Here is an 8,158-nt window from a genome sequence, read left to right as displayed (position 1 = left end):
AACTATGCAGCCTGTTGTAGGGAACTACTTTATCAGTGGGGCTCGATTCAATCCTCTCTTGAGTTCCCTTCTACCCCTGCAATTCTGTGATCCCAGGAGAAATTCTTAGAGAAGTTTCTCAGTTATGACCCTCAATATGTTCTTAGGGATGCTGCAGATGCTACTACTGTTGCTCAGCCCCACATCAGTTCATCAGCAGTTCATCAGTTGGATGATGCAGGCATGATGTGGGCATGGCTTTGCCCAATGCTGTAAGGTCAGAAACTACTGCATACACTCACAGAATCATTAAAGTTGGAAAAAAAAAAACATTAGGAGCATCCAGACCAACTGCCAATCCATCCCCACCATGTCCCTCAAGGGCAGCTCAATCTGATAACACCAATTCCCATAGGCATAATACCCCAGCAGCCCCCCAGCTCATGGCAAACTTGGATTCAGGCTCGTGGGAAACCTGCTGACATCACTGGTGGTTTTTGAGGATAAAATATATCCTGGCACACACACCTTTTTAATGGATTGATGAAATGAAACCAACAATGCAGAGTGATTCTAGAGAAGCGTAGGAAGTGCCTAATGCTTAGTACAGATAATGCTAATTTAGTCCTGGGATAACATTTCCCTACGATGAAAATATGAATGCTCGCACTGCATTTGAAAATTTGCTCTTGTTTTGCAGGGAAAATATCTCATCTTTACGGATTAAATTTCCCTAAGCTATAGAACTGACCATTTCTATGTATAATGAAGAAAATACATTGAAAATACCTACATCTCTCTTGCATCATGCCATTCCCCACAGCCCTGAAGCAGGAGGCAAGAAGGACTCACAAGGACTCGGCTCTTTGTCTCCACATTCATTTTTGTCCCTTTTTTCCTGCTTTGTTTGTGAAAAGCAAAAAAAAACCTCTATGCTTTTTGATTCATTCTACATCTGCATTACAGTATCCTGAATGAAGAATGAGATGACATGATTTGCTATGAGTGCCTTGTGGTCCTTCCTTTATCTGTAAATAACCCAGCTGCACCAGCCTGTTGTTTCCGTCCACGTTGTGTCATTCTTCCTTTTACATCCTCATTTCTACGTGCATGGAAATAATGGCACGGGGATGCAGAGAGGCTCAGCCACGTAGGCACAGACGCTTTGGTTGCCAGCATGGCTTTGAAGAGATCAGCTCCAAGGTCAAGAACACATCCATATACGCCTGAATTGCAACAAGATGTTGAAAGACACTACAAAACGTAAATATAATTAAAATCAATAGCGGCCTATCCACGATCTCTTTGCTCATCAACCAGTCCTATCATTCAATTAAAGGCTTTCATAGCAACGGAATACTACAGCTTATTTTCATCAAAGCTTTTTTCCTTTCTGCCATGCACTTCTCATTCTGCCTGACTCAGCCTTTCGTAGAACCATAGAATGGCCTGGGTTGAAAAGGACCACAATGATCATCTAGTCTAAATGTCCCTGCTACGTGCAAGGTAGCCAGCTTTCCTTCTCCTATGGGAGAATCCCATACAACCCAGGTGACTGCTCCAGCTCTCAATGCTGCATGAGCTGCCACCAGCACACAACCCCAGCAGACACAATTTTCTCTCTGGTAGCACCTTTCCACAGCAGCTCCTCATTAGCAGCACTAAAAAGCTATCACACCTTCCCTGCCCTTGCAAACTGTTATGCAAATAGCTCGTGCTGACAGCATAAATACATTCATTTCGGGTGCTGCTCTAATTGATTTTAGCTCATTAGGAGTGATTTTGCCCTAATTTGATAAGGAAGTGTGAAACTATTTTTCCCAACAGCAGGTTTGTTATTTGTTGAGGTATTAGAAAGTGTTAATTAGACACAGTGCTTCTGTCATGTTGATGGTTTGAGGAGCATTCACTGTGCAGAGCAAACGGGCTCCCAGACAACTGTGCCTGTTGCTCGATGCAGTTTGTCAAATTAACTTAATTATGCCAGCACAGGCGGCATGTGGCACATATGGATGCATGTCAACAGCAGAGGCACACCCCTTTGTCTCTGCCTTACATGATTTTCTTTAGCAGGAGGCTTCAAAGCCAGCAGTACCCATGTCAGACAGATGAACATGTGTACATTCTCAGGAGGGCTTCCTCCTTGTCCCACATTTATCAGGTTGCGTTCCCCTTCTCCAACAACCCATCATGAAGAGGGCTTTGTGTCCCATCAATTGGTTGTTCTGCACGAGCACAGCAAACTCAGCATCCAAGAAGTGTCTTCCATTTGCCACCCAAACAACAAAACAGTGGGATGGGTTGTCTATGCGTTTCTTGGCGCCTTCTGGACACGGAGCTCTTTGAAAGGCTGGATGTCTGTTTTACAACAAATCTGGATGTTTCAAAAGCTGTTTTCATTTCATTTGAAATGAAGCCAAATAGTTTGAAACTTACACAAGAAATGAAAGTCACAAAATTTCGAAAGCATTGTTTTGTTCCCAGAAAGGGAATGGCCCAAAGAAAATACATTTTTCCCCCTTTTTATATATAAAAAAAAGCCACATTTTTTCATGAAAAACAATTACCATATGTGGAGGTCAGGGGAAAGAGCAGTGAAAATCTGGACACTGTTTGGTCATTTCCAAAGGACCCGTGACTTGTGGGGTGGAGCTACTACTGGTGACAATGGGAGTGAGGCAAAGGCTCTTCCATAAGCCAGGGCTGTGGTTTGGTGACACTCAGATGAGCTCAGACACACACAGAGGCATTTTAGGCTCTCCTGAACCAGAATGAAGAGCTTACCCTGAGTACACGATAGTGCTGTTCTCAAGAAATGACACAAATTAACGATGAGGCTGGGAATGTAGATTGCTCACAGATGGCAACTGGAGACAGGAGCAGTGGTGGGACATAGATCCATCAGGATGAGAAAATAAAGGAAAAAAATGTAATGGCGTCATAAAGTTGAGTAAAAGGTAATTGATGTGAAAGTAAGAGAGAAACCAGGTGTTTCTGCTCTGATTTCTTGCACCAGCTCTCCCCAGAGGTTATTCTTGGTGAAGATTTGGCAGGGTTGTGCCATGAGGCTGCCTTCTGCTACTGCTGTTCCCAGCACTGGTGAGTCCCATAGGGAGCCATAGGAATGTTTTTCCTTACCTCACTCTGAAAAAGGCAGGTTCTGAGCAAGGAATGATGAACTGGAAAGGGGCTGATGGAATAAAAGCCTTGGTACCTCTGTAGGCAGCTGCCACTGTGTGGTCCTAGGTTACCAACTTTGGCCAGGTGGGCAAAACACCTATTTGTCTTAAAAAAGAAAGAACCACTTATAAACCCCTATGTCTTCTGTATCATTTTCTTCCTTCATTATTTATGATACATATATATATATTCAATAGTTCAAACTGTGTGGATTCAGATCCAAGAAGGATCCAGAACTTCGCATTAAGCCCCAGCCTCTCAACCTACCCCTGTTGAAACATGCCTGATCTAACTCAGTGGGACAGCCTTGTGCAATGACCCCAGACATCTCTCTTAACATGTTTATTTGTTCTGTTTTTCAGGAGGTTACTTGTTACAGCAAATGAGGAAGGGCTGAAGCCACAGCCTTCAGATGCACTGAGATTCAGATCTTTAGGCAAGATGCCTGGGGTGGATTTTCTCTTTTGATCACCTCCAGGTGAAGGCTCTGACGTGGGGGGGTGAGGGAGGGGAGTTCACTGCTTTTCTGCCAGAGAGTGAATGGGATACAGATAGAGTTTTGCACCAACAGCACCATAACAAGTCATAACACAATGGAAAATGCAGCAATAATAGTGGGGTAGCAAAGAGCTAGGCTACATCAAGCAAGGATAAGCCCAAATGCAGCAACACAGAAACAAACTATATGCTTACCTTTAGAAGACCTCAGGCAGACAGGGACCCCCAGCAAGAGCCCATCACTGCCACTGGCAGCCCTTAAATGAGGTCTGGGAAGGGGTGGATCCTGGTCCCAGCCCTTTGGTAACTCAGGTACATTGCATGCACCTGAGCTCCCCTTGGTTGGCCCTGCCTTCCCACCAGGTGCTCCATCACTGCTTCAGGCCATGGCTTAGCATTTCTGCTACACAAATGCACAGTGTGTTCCATCCAGCTCCATCCACTGGTTCCTCCACAAACCAGAAGCTCAAGTCCAGGAAGGCCTTTGCAAGGCTGCCTTGTCCATTCTTGGCCTTGAGGGAGCCTCAGTGCTGCCCAGGTCACTTCATGCACTTCTCTCTGGACAGTCCCTAAAACAAATGTCGCCATTGGGAGGGGAGCTTCTGAGAGACCAATCCTTCTTGTTGCCAGGAAGGAGAAATGTGTTGGGAATGCATGGGAATATGTAGTAGGAAAAGAGGGTTTCTGTAAGACAAATGGCCCATTCTTACCGCTGATTCACACACAGATGGTGTCCCAAACTGCAAAATATGATATCTAAAGCCCCATTTAAATAGTTCATCATAACAGATTGGTGGCTTTTCATTCTATTTTCTTCCAGGCTTTGACAGGAAAATCCCACAAGAACGACACTTTTGTTAAAACAAGAGGGCTCCGCTTGGCCCAGGATGCCAGCAGCAGAATGGGCAACTCCCATCACCCAATTACTGCATCCTATAACTGAATGAGGCATCCACGGCCCCGCTCCTGCTATTGGCAGGGAATTCGTGCTGCCCAGACCTTGCTGTGCTGCGTTCTGTTGTTTCAGTCTCTGCCATTCAGGCTATATTTGGCTGACAGCAGAATGACAGGTGTATTTTTATGACTGTTTCTTTTAGCTTGACAAAACGCATTCGTTGTCAGAATGACTGTGATTGGCCAAATTGTCGCATCGCTGCAATAAAGCCAGAAGCATTAGAGTAAATGATGTGGCTATTTTTCCCCAGCCTAAACTGCCCTGAACTTTCCAGCATGCTTTGTGAGCAGCTGTATTCTCTTGCAAGTGCGATTATTTTGGCTGTGTCCTAAGCTCCAAACAAGGGGCCTGGGAGCAGTGCATCTGTGAGAGGAAGAGGCATTGCTGTGCAGGGGCTGCCCTGGGTGAGCTCTATTTTCTGGGCTAAAAAGCTGCTTTTTGCAGCCTGTCCCATAAGTATCAACAATTATATGCAAGAGCAGAAACCCCTTCCTATGGCCCTGTTTACTGCCAGGCTCTAAAAGTGGTGGTTTCTTACTCGGGTTTCATCTAAGTTACCTGCTCAGTTGCATCTAAATTGATGTAAATGAAATGCATGGGAAAAAAGAAGCACTTTCCATATGCATGTTCTTGACAAAGGACAGCGGTGATGTGGAGGCAGGAAGAGACCACAGCCACCCCATTCCTTCATTCCTCTCTGAATATCAGTTCCCAAGGCCAGAGCATATTGCCTCAGCGTATTGATCTCTCTGAATCGTATTAAGACCTGCAGCAGGTCCAGGCATTTCTCAGAAGTGTGTTTGCACACCTATGGTGACTGAGCTCACTTATAATACGAAAACGAATAGAACAGGAATACAGAAAACACAAAATAAATCTATGCCAGGTTTTACCCTTCGATGGGCACAGCAACCTCCACGTGACTTCAGGGGGACATTCATGTCTTAGGTAGAGCAAGGTCCTGAAATCTTACTGCATGTGGTCTGTTCTCTTAAACCCATCCGATCTGTCTAACAGCACCTCAAGGACAGAGAGAAGGGACGGTGACCAATAAATAAACATTACTGATTTGATCACATGAATCTTGGAAAATGGTCATCTCTCCCCCTTGTAAGAGATACACAAAAAGACTGACTCAGAAAAGGCAAGCATTAAAAAAATGATTATCGAAATCTCTGAACAATGACCCCCATCTGTCCCCAGCTCTCCTATCTACATGTTTTCCTTAGAAAGTAGCTTGGTATGAAAAAAAAAATAATGGATTAAAACGTGATAAAATCACCAGATGACCTATTACGAATGACAAGGTTAATACTCTCCTAATCAATCACCATACATTTCCCAACACGACAGTTCAGATAGCTGCAGAACGGATTTGTGCATTCATCATGAAGAAGGCAAAGGCTATTCCCCATCTCTGCAGGCCATCTGGGTCTAATCGAGAGCAAGGGGCCCCACCGCCTTCCCGCGCGCAATTACCGCATCCTTTCACTGCACAAACTGACGTGTGGTTTTAGTAAAAGCACGGGGGATCTGAGCCAGGATTCTAGAAATGCTCCATATTTCCTCTGGTGCCTAGTGAAGATCATATCTTTGACAAGCTGTGAACTAGTTGTGCTTGGACAGGTCTGTAGCTGGTAGGTGAGGGGGACTTGCAGGAGCACTGGGCTTATGACTGCATGCCGGGGTTCATAAAATGAACAGAACCTCATGGATGTGGTCCCACCACCACTCAGTCATTTTGCTACCAAACTTGATCCTGAGCCCTCTAACAAAATGTCATGTCATAAGACACTGCTATTGCTTATTGTCTTCGCTGGTTTTGTTATTGTTAAGGTTTTGTCTTATGTAACTATCAGCAGCACAAGCAAAATAATCAAAGAATCATCACCATTTATGTCTAATTCATGGCAGCCTTGATTCCCAATGGCAATCCTTTCTCTTGCTACCCAACATACCTTGATTCCCAATGGCTGTACTTTCTCTTGCTACCCAACAGATCTCGATTCCCAATGGCAGTCCTTTCTCTAGCTACCCAACATACCTTGATTCCCAATGGCAGTCCTTTCTCTTACTACCCAACAGACCAATGTCTGGATGATTCCAGGAGAACTTTGTTAACAGAGCTTACAGATCAGCTCCTGGGGAAGTTCCCACATTTACTGCACCATGGAGAGCCCATATGTAGTTATGTTCCCTATGGTTAGACTTCACAGTAGGAGGAAGCTATGGAACCCAGGAGACTCCCAATGGGATGTTGAGAAAACCAAAAAGATGCTCTGAGGAAGCTTGGAGTGTGACAGCCCTTATGAATTACAGAACTCCCGAAGCAGTGTCTGGCAGTGATGGGGGGAATAAATTGGGATGAGGCCTGGGCTCATAAAATCACATTTTATGAGATGGATCTTCCAGGCCCATGCACCACAGATAGGATTTGTGAGCCCAGCTACACTAACGAGAGCGTAATGTGATCGGACACATAGTTAATTCCATGTGTGCCTGCCAGCCAAGCGAGGGGGAAAACACAAAGAGACACTTTGAAAGATAAACCGGCACGCGACACGTGATCGATAACGAGAATTGGCAGATCAAGTCCCAGCAGAAGCCATTTGCAATCAGCCAGCATTGCCACGGCGGGGGAGCAGAGCGTCGCGGCGAGAAGTTAATCACCGCTCCCTGGGTTATGCATGAGGCTGTTGATTTTTGCCCACTTCGGTCTTTTGTCAATTAAAACACAGCAAATAGGATGAGAGACAATGTCTAAGGGTTGAGGTTATTGCTTTCCTATGAAGTGTTGGGTGTGCAGCTGGGTGAGTCGATGGCTGACGTTTTGTGCTGCCATTGGCTGCTGAACCTTGTCCTGGCTGCTGGGGACAGGGGTCCCAGGTGGGGACATCGGGCTGCAGCTTCCCTAGGACCATGGCTCTACTCTGCCAGCCATACACTAGATCTGGGTTCTGATAGGAACACAACCAGGGCTGCGAGAAAGGAAGAAGGTGATCCTCCCTCACTGCTGTAGCGTGAGGTTGAAATTAAGCCATTATTACTCTTCTGGAATTTGTGGGTCTGTCCGGTATTTAACACTCATTCCGAAATGAATGCTCAGGAAGAGGTGGTGGGCAGCAGTGGGCCCACTCTTCTCCCACTTTTAGCCCTTGCTGCTCCCATCACCTTTCCCAGTACCTCTCCCATCCCATCCCCGCATTAAAGACATGTTGAGCAATGAAAAGCAGATTTGCAACTTAGCTACTTTTAGGTAAGTAGGGAACAGGACTGAAGCTGATGAAAGCAGAGAGATTTTCAAGCAAGGAAAAGGCAATTAGTGCAGGTGGCTCTGCCTACAGCACTGACACAGGGCTCGTGGATGGGGGCATGCAGGCTGCGCATTGCACTGCTCCTCTCCGAATGGAGAGCAAGAAATCACTGGTCTGTAAGTGGCAGTGGGAGCATGCTGCTGCTCACACCCAAATGAGTGTTAGTACAGGGGCAGAGGGTAGGAGAGGAGTGATGGAGCTGCTTGTACACAGATTAGTGCTGCAGTCTGGT

General features: G+C 45.7%; 1 long non-coding RNA gene across 2 annotated transcripts; it reads right to left on the bottom strand.

Annotated features, from left to right (window-relative positions):
- Positions 1-898: 898 nt before the first annotated feature.
- On the bottom strand, positions 899-3,886 carry LOC140255135 (uncharacterized). 2 transcript variants are annotated; one of them, XR_011904409.1, is made up of 4 exons: positions 3,853-3,886; positions 3,118-3,264; positions 2,764-2,846; positions 899-1,233 (listed from the first exon to the last, which is right to left on the bottom strand). It is a non-coding gene; the product is annotated as an uncharacterized lncRNA (long non-coding RNA). The 2 variants fall into 2 exon arrangements; XR_011904408.1 differs by lacking the exon at positions 899-1,233 and adding an exon at positions 1,890-2,337.
- Positions 3,887-8,158: the final 4,272 nt, after the last annotated feature.

This window comes from Excalfactoria chinensis, chromosome 7 (assembly GCF_039878825.1).
Source record: "Excalfactoria chinensis isolate bCotChi1 chromosome 7, bCotChi1.hap2, whole genome shotgun sequence".
Lineage (NCBI taxonomy): Eukaryota > Metazoa > Chordata > Aves > Galliformes > Phasianidae > Excalfactoria > Excalfactoria chinensis.
Note: the sequence above shows the minus strand (reverse complement) of the source record. Positions and strands in the feature narration are given on the sequence as shown.